This window comes from Neoarius graeffei, chromosome 8 (genome assembly GCF_027579695.1).
Source record: "Neoarius graeffei isolate fNeoGra1 chromosome 8, fNeoGra1.pri, whole genome shotgun sequence".
In the NCBI taxonomy this organism is placed as follows: domain Eukaryota; kingdom Metazoa; phylum Chordata; class Actinopteri; order Siluriformes; family Ariidae; genus Neoarius; species Neoarius graeffei.
In genome coordinates, this window is record NC_083576.1 from 56,224,895 (window position 1) to 56,244,090 (window position 19,196).

Genomic DNA, 19,196 nt, shown 5'->3' on the forward strand with positions numbered 1-19,196 from the left:
TGATCATGATGACGTGGCATACATTCCCCGTAGCAATTCCCCCACTCCACACTTTCACCACACTGACACACACTTTAGCTCTCACGACATCTCAGACACCGATGGGGAGGGTGTTAGCGACAGGCAGAGCGAAACAGGAGAACTTGCCTGCACTGAGGGGGAGGTCACATGAGTGTACGCAGTCGGATGAAGCAGATATCTCTGAGGGTGAAAGTGAGGTTATGCACAGGCCCCTCCGGCCTCAAAGGAGCACAAGAGGTCAACTGCCTAGCAGATTTAAGGATTTTGTGATAAGATAGAGTGTGTTCTGTAAGATATATGTTATATGTGAGATGTTGAACTGTTGACATGTTGAAACCTGTGTTACTTGCTTCTAAACAACCTATGATGTGGCAGGGTTTGAAGGGGGGGAATGTAGCGGTGCACCAGAGTAATGGACTATGGTTTGGTTTTGATACTGTTTCTTTAAATGCACCTAGCCATGTGCCACAGGACTGATCACAGGACTGACCAATCAGGAGCACTGGCATTGGTGCGCTGGCCAATGGGAGAGAGGAAGAGAGGGCGGGACAGAGAGAGAGAAGAAGATGGCGGTGTCCAAGGAGTAGGCGCACGACTGGGCTCGCTGAAGAAAATAAGTTTTACGCTAGTTAATGTAAGTTGGAAGCTAAGTGTGAAAGCTTGAGTATTGTTGTTTGTTTGCGGAAGAAGTACGGTAGTTGTCAGTGGTCGGGAGAACCAACGTGAAGACATTGAGGACTGTATTCAGCCGTAGGCTACGGAAGCAGTACTCGTCGTTAGTGTGTGAGACGGATTGAGCTCACTAGGTAGTTTTGCAGTCTCAGACAATAGACTTCTGTAGCTCGACGCCTTTCCTTCGACAGCGGAGCAAGATCATCTACTCCAGCAGCTGCCTGTCCCTGGACCATTTCTCTCTCTCTCTCTCTCCCTCCAGCCATGGTGGTGTCCGGTGTGTACGTAAGCCCACTCGTTTGGAACTGTGAACTTTTATGAGGAAACGTTGCATTCTACAGGTTGGAAACCGTGAACTTTTACGTGAGAATATTGAACTGAGAGACTGAATTATTGTTTACTGAGTATTCAGAGCCATTGCTCCTGTGATAAGTCTAACTGCACATATTGTTGGTGCTTTAATTTTGGGTTTATCATTCTTACAAAGGTGCTTTGATAAGGGTCTGCTAACAAACTTTAAGTTTCATTTTATTTTATATTTTTGCTTGAACATTTTCTTGGTTAAAAAGACCCTTTTTTTTGTTAAGAGAATTCATAGTGAAGATGATTACCTTTTATAGTGAGAGACTAAGGGGAATCCATTTCCAAAACTATTTCATTTAAACACATTTCATTTCAGAACAAACTTTATTCAATGTTCTTTCTATTAAAAGGCATTCACAATTTTCAACTTAAAATATTAAAAGTATTCTTGTTAATTAATCCATGCTTGATCATTGCTGCATGCTACACATGCATGACGAAGAGCGTTGCGAAGAGGGCCTTGCACCTGCTAATGCTTTTGCGATGCGGATCAGAGCGGGGATCATACAGAGATTTTAGGCAAGTTTACCCATATTATGCATATTATTTACTCACTGTGTGTGTGTGTGTGTGTGTGTGTGTGTGTGTGTGTGTGTGTTGCATAATGACAGAATGCAGACTTTTCACGATTCAATAGCTTTTATTTGCGATTTGAGTTGCACAAGCAGCAAGTGTTTTCAGTGACTCACTGATTTCAGTGAGCACATTAGTGAGGTTGCTTAGCTGCCCCTTGATGTCACTAACTGCCTGGGCAATGTGCTTTTGGTTCTGTAGGACCTCATCAGTTAATACCCTTGGTGCCCGAGCCTCACGCACAGAGGACGACCTTGCCTCCTCCTGCACCATCGCGGCAGGAGCAGACGTGTCTGTATAATTGAAAGAGCAGATGCATTAATAAGCTACTTCTGTTTAAACCAAAAATTTCTGTTTGAAACAAAGGTTTTTTTAATCGATTCAGTAAAAAATGTTTAGATTTAAATTATGCATTAAATGTGTGACCACTTACCTTCACCTTGGACGTTTGGTTCTGTTTCTGGGGGTTCTGGGGGTTCCACCACGAGGTCACTGTCAGTCACACCACTCACCACTCTGGAAAACGCAGCGTCCCCAATATGCCAGCAACCCGTTCATCCAAGGCAGACAATTTTTCAAGGTTTTGCCCTCCCCCTGTCACCATTGTAGCGTGCCTGTAAGCGGCCACGCGCTTTTTTGCATTTAATTTAATATCAAACCACTTTTTTTTTATTTCTGCCACAGTCCGTGGCTCAGATCCGACGGCATTTACAGAGTGCGCCACCTTCTCCCACACAGTATTCTTTTTTTACTAGTAACGCCGGCTTCTAAACCGCAAAACAATATCTTCTGATTGGCCTCAACCTCTGCGACTAAAACGTCGATCTCCGTCTCAGAGAAATTCCTCTTTTTTGCGCGCTTCTCCATTATTCCACCAAGGACTCAATTACTCATTTGCATGGCTTTTAAAGGGGATGTTAATGCCATATATGGTTAATTGGGGGCGTTTCACAATGCAAATTAGAGTCATCGTGCCCACACAAGGTGATTTGGCAGGTGTGGGATTTATCATTGCAGATTACTTACAGGTGTGCGTAAAACCAGCCTAGGAACGTTTGATAAATGCCGATATTTTTGTACTTACGAACATTCTAAATTCCACTCGTACGACAGAATTTAGGATGTTTTCTACGCACTGTTGATAAATGAGCCCCCTGGACTGGAGATGGACACAGCATTTAATTCCGAGGGAAACAATTAGACCAAGCCAAAATCTCAACCTAACAGCAAATGTCTTTTCTTTCTTCTTTACCCTTGGCAACCTCTGAGGCATGTGAAAAGAGTTAATTTGAGAAATTACAAAACAGCAGGACCCAGGACCCCCACAGGTGGAGCAGGCCGAATCTCCCCTTTACCAATTTAAAATAATTGTAGTCAACAAATACACTCTGTAGAGTAGAGGGATAATGAAATCTTGCACTATGCCTTCTGTAAGGGTTTTGCTCAGCTTACAGTGAGATCTGAAATACAAGAATACACAAAATGAATATGCCATACAAAAAAAAAAATCAGTCTTGTTCTAATGACATTGTGGCGATCATCAGCACATAAAAGGCTCTGTGACACATTAACATTCTACTAATGGAAGATTTTGTTTCAGTCACATCATATACCAGTAAATGATCACCACTGACTGTACAAGTGTAAACCTGTACATGTTCAACAGCTGGAAACAAATAAATTTTACAAAGGCATTCTGTCTAATGTCTAAACAACAAATCGCACTACAGGTAACTGGTGGATGTGACACTCACCTGTGGGGAGGAAAACAGTCTTGTCCTCAACAATGACAAGACCAAGGAGCTAATCATGGATTTCAGGAAGAAAGCTCTCCCTCCACAACCTCTGTAGATAAAAGGCACCAAGGTCAATGGCTTCAGGTTTCTTGGCTTGCACATCAACAACCTGAGCTGGTCAGGAAACATCCAGTCATTGTCAACAAGGCACAGCAGCAGCTCTGTTCCATCAGGTCACCAGAAGAAAGCTGGCCTGAATCATCAGCCTCTTACCGAGACCTACAGAGGTCTTGTGGAGAGCGACCTCATCAGAGGTATCACTGTGTGGTATGGAAACACCACACTTGGAGAGAGGAAGGCCTTCCAAAGGACTATTAAATCAGCAGAGAGGATCATAGAAACACAGCTCCCCTCCATGGACACTCTATTAACACACCGCTGCAGGCAAAAACTGCAGGCTATTCTCAAAGACACACATCACCCTAGACACTCTCCATTTAGGTGAAAGAAGCTCCAGACACCAACTAAGATACCACTGACCAGAGAATATCAAAACAAACAGGAAGCACTTTTCTTCTCCCCAGCAGCTATCAGACTGCTCAAAAAGGGCATTCAGGTTAGAGTGAAATATCCTTTACCTGATCAAAACTCTTTGAACATTGCAACAATAAGACTGACAGCGCCTCATCCTCATGCACATAATCACTTTATAATTTATTATAATTCATCATCTATGATTATTATTATTGAAGTGTAGTTTTTGTATTCACTTTTGTATTACTTTCTTACTCTTGTATTACATCTTTTGATTGCTTTTATTATTGTTGAGGTTATTGTTTTTATCTTTATTTTTTATTAATTGACTGAGAGATCTGCACAAGAATTCCAATGCTCTTGTGCACCTGTACCTGGGCAAATGGCAAATAAAAGTCTTGAATCTTGAATCTATAAACTGCTGTAGATTGGACATGCTAATGATGGGAATAAAGATATGATAACATAGGTCCTAAGTTTCCAACTTCCAAATGCTGGTCCAATTCTGAAGTGATGCCGGAGGCTGAGAACGCGCAGCAGGCAATTGATGGGGGGAGGGTGCAGGAGGGGGTATCCTTCTCCCGCTGGGGGGTCTGGGGTCTCCCACAGATTTTTTTTTTCTTCTAATGGCATTGAAATATACAATTTCCATGCATTTTAGCTTATTTTTATGACATTTATATTGGTACCAGAACTTGCAAGTGGATCATGTATCTGCTGACAGTTTATAACAGCACATGTTTAACATCTGACAGCACTGAACAGTATTTATTTTGATGGGGCAACGACCTTGACATTTGATAAATCACACATTAGCCTGAGATCATGACAGACATTAGGCTACTATAGGCCTACACTAGAGTCTATCAGATGCAGCTCTAGATTTTAAATATATTAACACATTGGGATATTTCCAACAGATGGATGTCTTTAGAAGTCAGGAATATAAAGGGAAATTTAAGCATTAGGCCTAGATCTTGTAAATAAGTTATTAAAAATGATATATACTCACTGTGCAGAAAGCTTTGCCTGGCTCATCTTTCACAGGCTGTATACATGGAAACACAAAAGGCCACTCTTTATTGAACTTCACTCTAGAATGTACACACTTTCTTTTCTTTGGTGTCCTTGTACTTGGTCCATCATAACCTGACACGATTACACAAATAACCAATCGTGTGTGCGAGATATAAATTACACATGGTAGAGATCAATAATTATAAGATTAACTTACATACAGTGGTGCTTGAAAGTTTGCGAACCCTTTAGAATTTTCTGTATTTCTGCATAAATATGACCTAAAACATCTTCAGATTTTTACACAAGTCCTAAAAGTAGATAAAGAGAACCCAGTTAAACAAATGAGACAAAAATATTATACTTGGTTATTTATTTGTTGAGGAAAATGATCCAATATTACATATCTGTGAGTGGCAAAAGTATGTGAACCTTTGCTTTCAGTATCTGGTGTGACCCCCTTGTGCAGCAATAACTGCAACTAAATGTTTCCCGTAACTGTTGATCAGTCCTGCACACTGGCTTGGAGGAATTTTAGCCCATTCCTCTGTACAGAACAGCTTCAACTCTGGGATGTTGGTGGGTTTCCTCACATGAACTGCTTGCTTCAGGTCCTTCCACAACATTTTGATTGGATTAAGGTCAGGACCTTGACTTGGCCATTCCAAAACATTAACTTTATTCTTCTTTAACCATTCTTTGGTAGAATGACTTGTGTGCTTAGGGTCGTTGTCTTGCTGCATGACCAACCTTCTCTTGAGACTCAGTTCATGGACAGATGTCCTGACATTTTCCTTTAGAATTTGATGATACAATTCAGAATTCATTGTTCCATCAATGATGGCAAGCCACCCTGGCCCAAACCATGATACTACCACCACCATGTTTCACAGATGGGATAAGGTTCTTATGCTGGAATGCAGTGATTTCCTTTCTCCAAACATGACACTTCTCATTTAAACCAAATAGTTCTATTTTGGTCTCATCCATCCACAAAACATTTTTCCAATAGCCTTCTGGCTTGTCCACGTGATCCTTAGCAAACTGCACACAAGCAGCAATGTTCTTTTTGGAGAGCAGTGGCTTTCTCCTTGCAACCCTGCCATGCACACCATTGTTGTTCAGTGTTCTCCTGATGGTGGACTCATGAACATTAACATTAGCCAATGTGAGAGAGGCCTTCAGTTGCTTAGAAGTTACCCTGGGGTCCTTTGTAACCTCACTGACTACTACACGCCTTGCTCGTGGAGTGATCTTTGTTGGTCGACCACTCTTGGGGAGGGTAACAATGGTCTTGAATTTCCTCCATTTGTACACAATCTGTCTGACTTGGTGCACAGGGTGGAAAACAGGGTGCCCACTCACACCTGATTGTCATCCCATTGATTGAAAACACCTGACTCTAATTTCACCTTCAAATTAACTGCTAATCCTAGAGGTTCACATACGTTTGACACTCACAGATATGTAATAATGGATCATTGTCCTCAATAAATAAATGACCAAGTATAATATTTTTGTCTCATTTGTTTAACTGGGTTCTCTTTATCTACTTTTAGGACTTGTGTGAAAATCTGATGATGTTTTAGGTCATATTTATGCAGAAATACAGAAAATTCTAAAGGGTTCACAAACTTTCAAGCACCACTGTATGTACATGCATGCAATGACAACAGTTGTCATATGTCCGTAGGCTTGTAAACTCATAGGCCTTGTCAAAGCAATCGGAAAATCTCAGCATGTGAAATGCCAAAAAGCAGATTTGGAAGTGGTTGAGTAGTCAGACCAAGTGGTTGAATAGTGAATGAAAAGACCAGATTTCATTCGTTACTTGTCAGCATGACCGGCAGAGGTGCCCAATCAACTAACCCCATACAGTGCCTTGCAAAAGTATTCATCCCACTTGGTGTTTGTCCTGTTTTGTTGTATTACAAGCTGGAATTAAAATGGATTTTTGGGGTGTTAGCAGCATTTGATTTACACAACATGCCTACCACTTTAAAGATGCACATTTTTTTTTATTGTGACACAAACAATAATTAAGATGAAAAAACAGGAATCTGGAGCGTGCATAAGTATTTTTAACCCCCCCCCCCCCCCCCCCAAGTCAATACTTTATAGAGCCACCTTTTGCTACAATTACAGCTGCAATTCTCTTGGGGTATGTCTCTATTAGCTTAGCACATCTAGCCACTGGGATTTTTGCCCATTCCTCAAGGCAAAACTGCTCCAACTCCTTCAAGTTAGATGGGTTGCGTTGATGTACAGCAATCTTCAAGTCATGCTACAGATTCTCAATTGGATTGAGGTCTGGGCTTTAACTAGGCCATTATACTGTAAGACATTTAAATGTTTCCCTTTAAACCACTCCAGTGTAACTTTAGGAGTATGTTTAGGGTAATTGTCCTGCTAGACTGTGAACCTTCATCCCAGTCTCAAACCTCTGGCTGACTCAAACAGGTTTTCCTCCAGTATTGCCCTGTATTTAGTGCCATCCATCTTTCCTTCAGTCCTGACCAGCTTTCCTGTCCCTGCAGATGAAAAACATCCCCACAGCATGATGCTGCCACCACCATGCTTCATTGTAAGTATGATGTTCTCAGCATGTTGGGTTTGCGCCACACATGGCATTTCCCATGATGGCCAAAAAGTTCAATTTTTGTCTCATTTGACCAGAAAATCTTCTTCCATGTGTTTGGGGAGTCTGCCACATGCTGTTGGGCAAACTCCAAACGTGTTTTTTTTAAGCAATGACTTTTTTCTGGCCACTCTTCCATAAAGTCCCGCTCTGTGGTGTGAGCGGCTTAAAGTGGTCCTATGGACAGATCCTCCCATCTCCACTGTGGATCTTTACAGCTCCCTCAGCATTATCGCTGGTGTCTTTGTTGCATCTCTGTTTAATGCCCTCCTTACCTGGTCTGTGAGTTTTGGTGGGCGACCTTCTCTTGTCAGATTTATAGTGGTGCCATATTCTTTCCATTTTGTTATAATGGATTTAATGGTGCTCTGTGGGATGTTCAAAGTTTGGGATATTTTTTATGACCCAACCCTGATCTATACTTCTCCACAACTTTGTCTCTGACCTGTTTGGAGTGCTCCTTGGTTTTCATTTGCTTGCTTAGTAGTGTAGCAGAGTCAGGGTCCTTCCAGAATAGGTTAATTTATACCGACATCATGTGACAGATCATGTGACACTTTGATTGCACGCAGGTAGATCTTAATCAACTAATTATGTGACTTATGAAGTGAATTGGTTGGACCAGCTCTTATTTAGGGGTTTCATACGAAAGGGGGTGAATACTTATGCACACTCCAGATTTCTGTTTTTTCATCTTAATTATTGTTTGTGTCACACTAAAACAACAATGTGCGCCTTTAAAGTAGTAGGCATGTTGTGTAAATCAAATGGTGCTAACCCCCCCCCCCCCCCCCCCAATCCATTTTAATTCCAGCTTTTAATGCAACAAAACAGGACAAATACCAAGGGGGATGAATACTTTTGCAAGGCACTGTACATACCAGAAGACGGACAGGCCCTATATGTGTGTGTGTGTGTGTGTGTGTATATATATATATATATATATATATATATATTACACATACATACACACACACGTACTTGTTTAGTAAGCTGTTACTCGGTCCAAAAACATTTAAGTTTAAGCTTAGAATATATAACAAGTTTAAGCTTAGAATATATTTCTGCACTGACTGTAAGCGGAACTCCAGATGAGTGCAAAATGTGTTAGTTAATAATCCCACATTATTTTTTGAAAGAGCAAATTAAAAATAAGCACTGGATGAAAACACATGGATCTTATATAAAGATACAAATTTTGTTGTCTGGTGGTCAGGTGTTTACGAGATACATTGCCTTGCACTTGCAATTGGGTTCCCTGTGGTCACAAAAGCCATCAAAAATCAGGTTGATGCTTTACGATATTCTCAGCTTTGCTCTGTGTGCTTTGCATGTGGGGACCTCCACTATAAATCCTGACAGATCATAGACATTGCTCTTTAGATTTTTCTGATGCAGGTTTTTTCATGTCTTGGCAGGTCAGCAGGTTTGGATATCATTTTGCAGGTCTGACCCGCCAGATGTGGGTCACTTGGGAATTCTGTATAATCAAGAGGTGTTTTTGATGTCAATAACACATCAATTCAAGATCATTGTATACACCACACCTGGTGGGCAGCAGCACTGTATATTTTAGCATTCAAATTCATTCTCTGTAAGGTGGTGGGATTCCAGGATTGGAGTTTTGTGGTTTTAAGTACCTAAATTGCATGTTTACACACACACTGGAAGAGGATACTAAATGAAAAATAATGATAAGGTAAAATTTTCAATTCAAGGATTATGAGGTCTGATACCTTACTTATATTTTTTTTTTACTTTGCCTTAGATTATGTATATTGTCTGCCATACAAGATCCTATGAATTAACTGTTACTATAGAAATAACAATTTACAAGTACGTCAATGTAAAGGTCTCATTATCTCTAGCCGCTTTATCCTGTTCTAAAGGGTCGCAGGCAAGCTGGACCCTATCCCAGCTTACTACAGGTGAAAGGTGGGGTACACCCTGGACAAGTTGCCAGGTCATCACAGGGCTGACACATAGACACAGACAACCATTCACACTCACATTCACACCTACGGTCAATTTAGAGTTACCCTAACCTGCATGTCTTTGGACTGTGGGGGAAACCGGAGCACCCGGAGGAAACCCACGTGTACACGGGCAGAACATGCAAACTCCGCACAGAAAGGCCCTCGTTGGCCACGAGGCTCGAACCTGGACCTTCTTGCTGTGAGGCAACAGCGCTAACCACTACACCACCATGACGCCCCCAATGTAAAGGTATCATTTGAATTACTTCCAGCACTACAGTCAGAGCTCCTGTTACAGAAAATTAATCAAGCCCTTCTGATTCGAAAATTCAGCAACACTGTGACACAAGATAATAATGAAACAGTGTCTGGTATACCGGAATAAGTCCCTCATCCCTCAACTGGTTAAGCTATAGATAATTTCAGAGCTTTAGCAACTAACGGGACACCAAATTATTTGCCATCAAGCCCACTGAGTTTAAGAACTGCTTTACAGGAAACAAGATCATGAGATTAATAATGTACAGTACAGTATAGATACTAGCACAGGCAAACCTTTGCTGTTTCAGCATATGTGTAACATTATTGAAATCATAAGGATAGTGATATTACAGCAAAAATCACAAGCTGAAGTACATTAATATATCAGTCTCTTTTTGAAAGCAGGTCATTCTTGTAAGTGGGACATACAGTATTAAGTAATTGTTCATAAAATATTTATGTTGATAACTGCTGATAAACAGTATTGCTCCATATTTAAGGAATTGTGTGCATTACTGCACCCACTGAAACTGCAATGCATTACTGAGACCACAGGCTCTAAACTGGTTATATCACAGATGGTGTTGTTTTGTCCTTACAATAGTCCCTCATGAACATTTAATGACTTTCCTTAAATCTCAGCAAGAAAGCCAGAAAGGGAAGTGAAGACATAAGATGAAGTAGGTTTGAATTTTCTCTGTATGTCCCCATGACCTCAATGTGGATGAACCTGCTGCAAACCTCATTACCTCACAAGAGTCCAGGCCTGGCATGTCTCTGAGGTGTCCTCTGACCCTCTGAGTGCATCTGAGTGCAGAGTGAGCACTCTTAGGGTGAAAGGACTGGATTCAGCATTATTGATTTATCTGGGCTCTATTTTTAAGCCAAGCGCTGCCATGGCATTGAAATTATCTAGTTAAACAAGACACTATATTACACTTCAGGCAGCAAGTTGTAAAGCCTGTGTGTGTAGTTTAGATCAGGACTATAATCTTTTTAAATGTGATTGGCCTGAATCTGGATTCATCAACACGAGCATGTGCTTGGCATGCGACAAATAATGAGGGAGGTTCACACTGCGTCGATTAACCTCCATGTGTGTATTGATTAGCCTGCACCTTAGCGCAGTGGAGATGATACACATGCATTGATTGACCATCACTTGCACAGCATTTACTTTCCTATCCAACCCGTTATAACACAAATCAAACAAATGTACTGGGTGTAGCACAGCAAAAGCAGGGAGCTTGGATTGATCTGGTTCTACAAGACTACCATCAAGTACATAGAGTTTTTCACAGAAGTTACAAGATATAAAATGCTCCTCCTGCTTATGGAAATCACAGGTAGAATTTGTTTGGTCTATATCATATTGCTCAAAAAATCGAGCTAATTACCTAGGCATAGGGCAGCACGGTGGTGTAGTGGTTAGCACTGTCGATTCACAGTAAGAAGGTTCTGGGTTTGAGCCCAGTGGCCGACAGGGGCCTTTTTGTGTGGAGTTTATATGTTCTCCCCGTGTCTGTGTGGGTTTCCTCTGGGTGCTCCGGTTTCCCCCACAGTCCAAAGACATGCAGGTTAGGCTAATTGGTGGCTCTAAATTGACCGCAGGTGTGAATGTGAGTGTGGATGGTTGTTTTTCTCTATGTGTCAGCCCTGCTATGACCTGGTGACTTGTCAAAGGTGTGCCCCGCCTCTTGCCCATAGTCAGCTGGGATAGGCTCCAGCTTGCCCGCAACCCTGCACAGGATAAGCAGCTACGGATAATGGATTGATGGACCTAGGCATAGAAGAGACATTATTTTTTTAAGCATAAAGTAAATGTGTAATAGTCACAATAAAAATTGCATGTCTATAGCTACAAATTTGGTATCCTTGCAGCAATACACTAATGTATTTTCTAATATTACAACCCCGATTCCAAAAAAGTTGGGACAAAGTACAAATTGTAAATAAAAACGGAATGCAATAATTTACAAATCTCAAAAACTGATATTGTATTCACAATAGAACATAGACAACATATCAAATGTCGAAAGTGAGACATTTTGAAATTTCATGCCAAATATTGGCTCATTTGAAATTTCATGACAGCAACACATCTCAAAAAAGTTGGGACAGGGGCAATAAGAGGCCTGAAAAGTTAAAGGTACAAAAAAGGAACAGCTGGAGGACTAAATTGCAACTCATTAGGTCAATTGGCAATAGGTCATTAACATGACTGGGTATAAAAAGAGCATCATGGAGTGGCAGCGGCTCTCAGAAGTAAAGATGGGAAGAGGATCACCAATCCCCCTAATTCTGCGCCGACAAATAGTGGAGCAATATCAGAAAGGAGTTTGACAGTGTAAAATTGCAAAGAGTTTGAACATATCATCATCTACAGTGCATAATATCATCAAAAGATTCAGAGAATCTGGAAGAATCTCTGTGCGTAAGGGTCAAGGCCAGAAAACCATACTGGGTGCCCGTGATCTTCGGGCCCTTAGACGGCACTGCATCACATACAGGCATGCTTCTGTATTGGAAATCACAAAATGGGCTCAGGAATATTTCCAGAGAACATTATCTGTGAACACAATTCACCGTGCCATCCGTCGTTGCCAGCTAAAACTCTGTAGTTCAAAGAAGAAGCCGTATCTAAACACGATCCAGAAGCGCAGACGTCTTCTCTGGGCCAAGGCTCATTTAAAATGGACTGTGGCAAAGTGGAAAACTGTTCTGTGGTCAGACAAATCAAAATTTGAAGTTCTTTATGGAAATCAGGGACGCCGTGTCATTCAGACTAAAGAGGAGAAGGACGACCCAAGTTGTTATCAGCGCTCAGTTCAGAAGCCTGCATCTCTGATGGTATGGGGTTGCATTAGTGCGTGTGGCATGGGCAGCTTACACATCTGGAAAGACACCATCAATGCTGAAAGGTATATCCAGATTCTAGAGCAACATATGCTCCCATCCAGACAACGTCTTTTTCAGGGAATACCTTGCATTTTCCAACATGACAATGCCAAACCACATACTGCATCAATTACAGCATCATGGCTGCGTAGAAGAAGGGTCCAGGTACTGAACTGGCCAGCCTGCAGTCCAGATCTTTCACCCATAGAAAACATTTGGCGCATCATAAAACGGAAGATACGACAAAAAAGACCTAAGACAGTTGAGCAACTAGAATCCTACATTAGACAAGAATGGGTTAACATTCCTATCCCTAAACTTGAGCAACTTGTCTCCTCAGTCCCCAGATGTTTACAGACTGTTGTAAAGAGAAAAGGGGATGTCTCACAGTGGTAAACATGGCCTTGTCCCAACTTTTTTGAGATGTGTTGTTGTCATGAAATTTAAAATCACCTAATTCTTCTCTTTAAATGATACATTTTCTCAGTTTAAACATTTGATATGTCATCTATGTTCTATTCTGAATAAAATATGGAATTTTGAAACTTCCACATCATTGCATTCTGTTTTTATTTACAATTTGTACTTTGTCCCAACTTTTTTGGAATTGGGGTTGTACAACATGATACAGTATATTTGAGGGCTCTTGGCCACCATCATGTGACTGTAGTGATCAGATGCCTATTGATTTGGTGATTGTGAGCTAAGGTGAGAAGGTCAGCCAGTAGGTGTACTTCTAGAACCTGGAATGTCCAAGTGAAACAAGGGTGTACTAGGGGGTGACACCAGCTGTCTGGAGGTGGACAGGATGCTGCAGTGAGTACTTGCTTCACCAGGACATCATTGCCAAGATGCATGATATGGCCCAAAATTTTTCCAAAACTTGATAAATTTTATTAAGCTAATTTAAATAAATTGTTCAAAAATTAAATGCTTGTAAATTGCCTACCATGACTGAAGCAGTTCAGAAGCCGACAGGAGAGAAAACATAAGCACTGTTCTGTGCAAACACGCCTATAATCTCACCAGTCAAAGGGCAAAAGGCGCGTATTTGCACCATATTCACAAGAAAGAGCACTCTTTTGTGTCGTTTTGCACTATTTGCAAGGTAGTAGCCAGGAGAAGATTCACAAGGTCTGTAAATCTCTGAAGGTAAAATGTGGTTTCATTTTGAAGTGAAAATACTCTCACACCAACATCAATCCAACGTAAGATCACATGGCAGTTGGAAAATGAGACAACAAATCAATTCCAGTGATATATGTGCCATTTCTCCCATGTCAGTTTTGGGACTAAGAGGGCAATTAGGTACTACTTTTTAAAATCACATTTTCCTTGCAAAAAATAAGAAAAAAGACCAGGCATGTGTCTCATCATCCCTCCCACAGAGATTTATCATATCTAAGAAACATGGCCATTTTCTCAACTGTCAAGTCATTTCCTCACCACACTCTATCATACCGTAGCAGATTCATCATCTTCTCATGCCTGCAGGACAATGTGTAGGTAGGGGGGAAAAAGACTCAATTTACTAAGTCATTTCAGAGCAGGTCATAGATCAAGACATCTTTTATGAGCCTCTCTTTTAGTATTCAACAAGATATGCCCAAAAATAGATACTGAAAGTGCTAATGCTAGTTTTGCACATATGAGTGTTTAAGGAATGGCAGGCTAAGGGGGAGGTCATGCCGAAGGTTAGAGCTGAATTACTGCCTGTCACTGTTAGGACAGGATGAGTGTAGATACATAGAGACCCTGTCAGGGGCCAGAGGCTTACTGTCCCACACAGCATGGCAGAAACAGTAAGACAGGAAGGCCAATTTTCAGGGCACCTGTCCCAGAAAACATTTCAGTGAAATGACTTACCTTAAGCAAGATTTTCCAATTTCCTGTCAAGTCAAGGTCAATTCAGTCAGAGATGGAAGTGACAGGTGAGAAAGACCCTGTAGAGAAAGTGGTGAAATAACAATGTTAACTGTGCAACCTTGACTTCTGAAAGATGTTGGTGTTTCTTGAGCCAAGAAGCCAAGTATGCAGCAAGCAATATTTTACACTGGAATTTAGAAAATGGAGCTGAAGTGATGACTATAATCTGGTGTACAAGACAAGTGTCTTGAAAAACCCATATAAGCATTGTACCCTAGTATTACCAGTATTTATATGAATCTGTGGTAACAACATAGTACCAGTCAAAAGTTTGGACACACCTAATACAATGTTTTTTCTTTATTTTTATTAATTAAAAGCAACTTCATATCTTAATGTTTCTCTTTACTTAGTTGAGCTGTTCTTGATAACATTGATTACTACAGTTGTCAAATAGAGCTATTTACTGTAGTTTTATTATTTACTATTTGATTATCTTAAATGCATTAAGAGAGCAAAAAATTCCACTAATTAACTTTTAACAAGGCATACCTATTAACTGAAAAATATTCCAGGTGACTACATCATGAAGCTGGGTAAGATAATGCCAATAGTGTGCAAGCAAAGGTAATCAAGTCATAAAGGTTAACACTGGTTAAGCTGAAGAATCTAAAGTATGAAACGTTTAACACTTTTCTTTGCTTACCACATAATTCTGTATACCAATTCATCGTTTTGATGTCTTCAAAATAGGTTATTTAAGTGTTCCTGCTTTTGCATAGTCTTCAGCTAAACGCGAGATAGCCAGTTCCAGGTGCTTCATAAACAATAAGACAGTAAAAATAACTTTTCTGTAGAAAGTTTTGAGCTTGGGTACGTAGCTTTTAGTAATAGCTCTGTAAATAACAAGCATAGCTGATATAATGCTTGTGTTCAGGTGGGGCTTCAAATTCCATCCATTATCCGTAACCACTTACGGTATCCTGTGCAGGGTCGCAGGCAAGCTGGAGCCTGTCCCAGCTGACTATGGGTGAGAAGCAGGGTACACTCTGGACGAGTCGCCAGGTCATCACAGGGCTGACACATAGAGACAAACAACCATTCACACCTATGATCAACTTAGAGCCACCAATTAGCCTAACCTGCATGCCTTTGGACTGTGGGGGAAACCAGAGCACCTGGAGGAAACCCATGCAGACACGAGGAGAACATACAAACTCCACACAGAAAGGTCCCTGTCTGCCACTGGGCTTGAACCCAAAACCTTCTTACTGTGAGGTGACAGTGCTAACCACTACACCACCGTGCCACTGAGGCTTCAAATTGTTACACTGAAATTCTTCGAGTCAGACCAAGTTTGCAATGCCAAACTCGTAATCAATCACTACTACAGGTGCATCTCAAAAAATTAGTATATCATGAAAAAGTTATTTTCATAATTTAATTCAAAAAGGTAAACTTTCATATATCCTCTCTTCATTACACATAAATTGAAATATTTCAAGCCTTTTTTTGTTTTAATTTTGATGATTATGGCTTATAGCCTATGAAAATCAGAAATCCAGTATCTCAAATTATTAGAATATTTCCTAAGATCAAATCAAAAAAGATTTACAATACAGAAAAGTATGTTCATTTATACACTCAACGCTTAGTTGGGGCTCCTTTATCACTAATTACTGCATCAATTACCATCATGACTCTATGCGGTGTGGCATAGAGGTGATCAGCCTGTGGCACTGCTGAGGTGTTATTGAAGCCCAGGTTGCTTTGATAGCAGCCTTCAGCTCATTTGTATTTTTGGGTCGGGTGTTTCTCATCTTCCTCTTGACAATACCCTATAGATTCTCTATGGGGTTCAGGTCAGATGAGTTGGCACAGTAATATCATGGTCAGCAAACCATTTGGTAGTAGTTTTGACACTGTGGGCAGGTGTTACGCCCTGCTGGAAAAGCAAATCAGCATCTCCATAGAACTTGTCAGCAGATGGAGGCATGAAGTGATCTAAAATCTCCTGGTAGATGGCTATGTTGACTTTGGACTTGATAAAATACAGTGGACCAACACCAGCAGATGACATGTTACCCCAAATCATCACAGACTGTGGAAACTTCACACTGGACTTCAAACACATTGGATTCTGTGCCTCTCCACTCTTTCTGCAGACTCTAGGACATTTATTTTCAAATTGAGTGCAAAATTTACTTTCGTCAGAAAAGAGGACTTTGGACCACAAAGCAACAGTCCAGTTCTTTCTCTCCTTAGCCCAGGTAAGACACTTCTGGTGTTGTCTCTGGTTCAGGAGTGGCTTGATATTAGGAACATGACAGTTGTAGCCCCTTTCCTGAAGCCGTCTGTGCATGGTGTCTCTTTATGCACTGACACCAGCCTCAGTCTGCTCCTTGTGAAGCTCTCCCGAGTTCTTGAATTGACTTTTCTTGATAATCCTCTCCAGGCTGTGGTCATCCCTGTTGCTTGTGCACCTTTTCCAGCCAGCTTTTTCAGCAATTACCTTCTGTGGCTTACTCTCTATGTGGAGGGTGTCGATGATCATCTTCTGAACAACTGTCAAGTCAGCAGTCTTCCCTATGATTGTGGTTGCATGTACTGAACTAGACCAAGAGATACATGATATCTATACTGATTTATTCAAATTTGAAATGAAATATCCATCCATCATCTGTAACCGCTTATCCTGTCCTACAGGGTCGCAGGCAAGCTGGAGCCTATCCCAGCTGACTATGGGTGAGAGGTGGGGTACACCCTGGATAAGTCACCAGGTCATCACAGGGCTAACACAGACAACCATTCACACTCACACCTACAATCAATTTAGAGCCACCAATTAGCCTAACCTGCATGTCTTTGGACTGTGGGGGAAATCGGCGCACCCAGAGGAAACCCACACAGACATGGGGAGAACATGCAAACTCCACACAGAAAGGCCCTCATCGGCTGCTGGGCTTGTACCCAGGACCTTCTTGCTGTGAGGCGACAATGCTAACCACTACACCACCGTGCCGTCCCAAAATTAAATATATTTTGAGGGTTTTTTTTTTTCACTGTAGGCCATAAGTATCAAAATTAAAATAGAAAAATGCTCAAAACAGTTTAGCTTTTGTGCAATGAGTCTAGAATATATTAAATTTTCACTTTCTTAAATAACTGATCAAAAATATTTAACTTTTTCACAATATTCTAATTTGAGATGCACCTGTATTATTACTCGTTGTAGTAGTTGCATTAAGCCACATAAATTACAATAAAAACGTATGAATACATCATGGGGGGGGGGGGGGGGGCACTTAGAACTGAAATTTAGTTCAGATAATGCTGTGAAAAAGTATTTACCCCTGCTGATTTCTTCCATTTTTGCTTGCCACACTTAAATGTTTTAGATCATCCAACTAAGTCTAATCTAAGATAGACAACATAAGTGTGGCAGCGGGGGCGTGGTCAAGCGCCGGTCTGTGACAGGAGGGTGGAGCCAGGGAAGGTGAGTGGCAGAATCGCGACACCTGAGGGTAATTAACCTGTGTTTGTGTGTGTGTTTTCCAGTAACCGCTCCCTATTTAAGGAGGCAGAGAGAGAGCGCAACCCGGGACCAGACAAGTGTGTGTGTGTGTATGGAAGTATTCAGACTGAAAAGTTGAAAATAAATAGATTTATCTGCCTCCAAGCATTGTCCTGCCGTCCTCTGTGCTCCACCCACACTCGATACGCGCTACAATAAGTAAACACAAAATGCGGCTTTTAAACGATCACTCAATTTACTAAAAGTAAAGGGTTAATCAAAACCCGTATCACCCATGTGAAAACGTAATTTCCCCCTTAAACCTAATAACCGGTTGGGCCACCCTTGGTGGCAACAACTGCAATTAAACATTTGTGATAACTTGCAGTGTCTTTTACAACACCGTGAGGAATTTTTCCCCACTTTTCTCTACAGAATTGCTTCAATTCAGCCACATTGGAGGGTTTTCAAGCATGAACTACCCATTTAAGGTCTTGCCACAGCATCCCAACTGGATTCAAGTCAAGACTTTGACTAGGTCACTCCAAAACCTTAATTTTATTTATTTTGAGCCATTTAGAGGTAGACTTGCTTGTGTGTTTTGGATCATTTTCCTGCTGCATAACCCAGCTACGCTTGAGCTTTAGGTCATGAACTGATGAGCAGAAATTCAAGATTTTCTGGTAGACAGCAGAATTTATGGTTCCATCAATTAAGGCAAGCCATCCAGGTCCTGAAGCAGAAAAACAACCCCAGACCATCACACTACCAGTACCGTGTTTGACTTGGTATGATGTTAATTTGGAATGCTGTGTTAACCTTACGCCAGATGTACCAGGACACGCAGAGCATTTTTTAACATAGTTACTGGGAGACCAAATGGTCTCCCAGTGGCCAGATTTGGTCTCCTAGTCAATGCCAAACCAGCTTCACTGGGAGACCAAATTTTAAACCAAGTTATGTATTATCATTTGGTTCAATCAGTTGCAATTAATTAACCAAGTACCATGTAAGTATACATTTAACAAGGAAAACTTGGCACTGCATTAACTATGTTGATATTATGCTGGCTGAAATGAGGATTCGTAATGTGGCAATTTGCATCACAGAATATGCCGCAGCCGCAT

At 41.1% G+C, this 19,196-nt stretch overlaps 1 long non-coding RNA gene across 1 annotated transcript; it reads left to right on the forward strand.

The window, feature by feature from the left end:
- The first annotated feature begins 973 nt into the window (after positions 1-973).
- Positions 974-4,309, forward strand: LOC132890171 (uncharacterized). The gene is made up of 2 exons (XR_009655164.1): positions 974-1,034; positions 1,499-4,309. It is a non-coding gene; the product is annotated as an uncharacterized LOC132890171 (long non-coding RNA).
- The last annotated feature ends 14,887 nt before the right edge of the window (positions 4,310-19,196 follow it).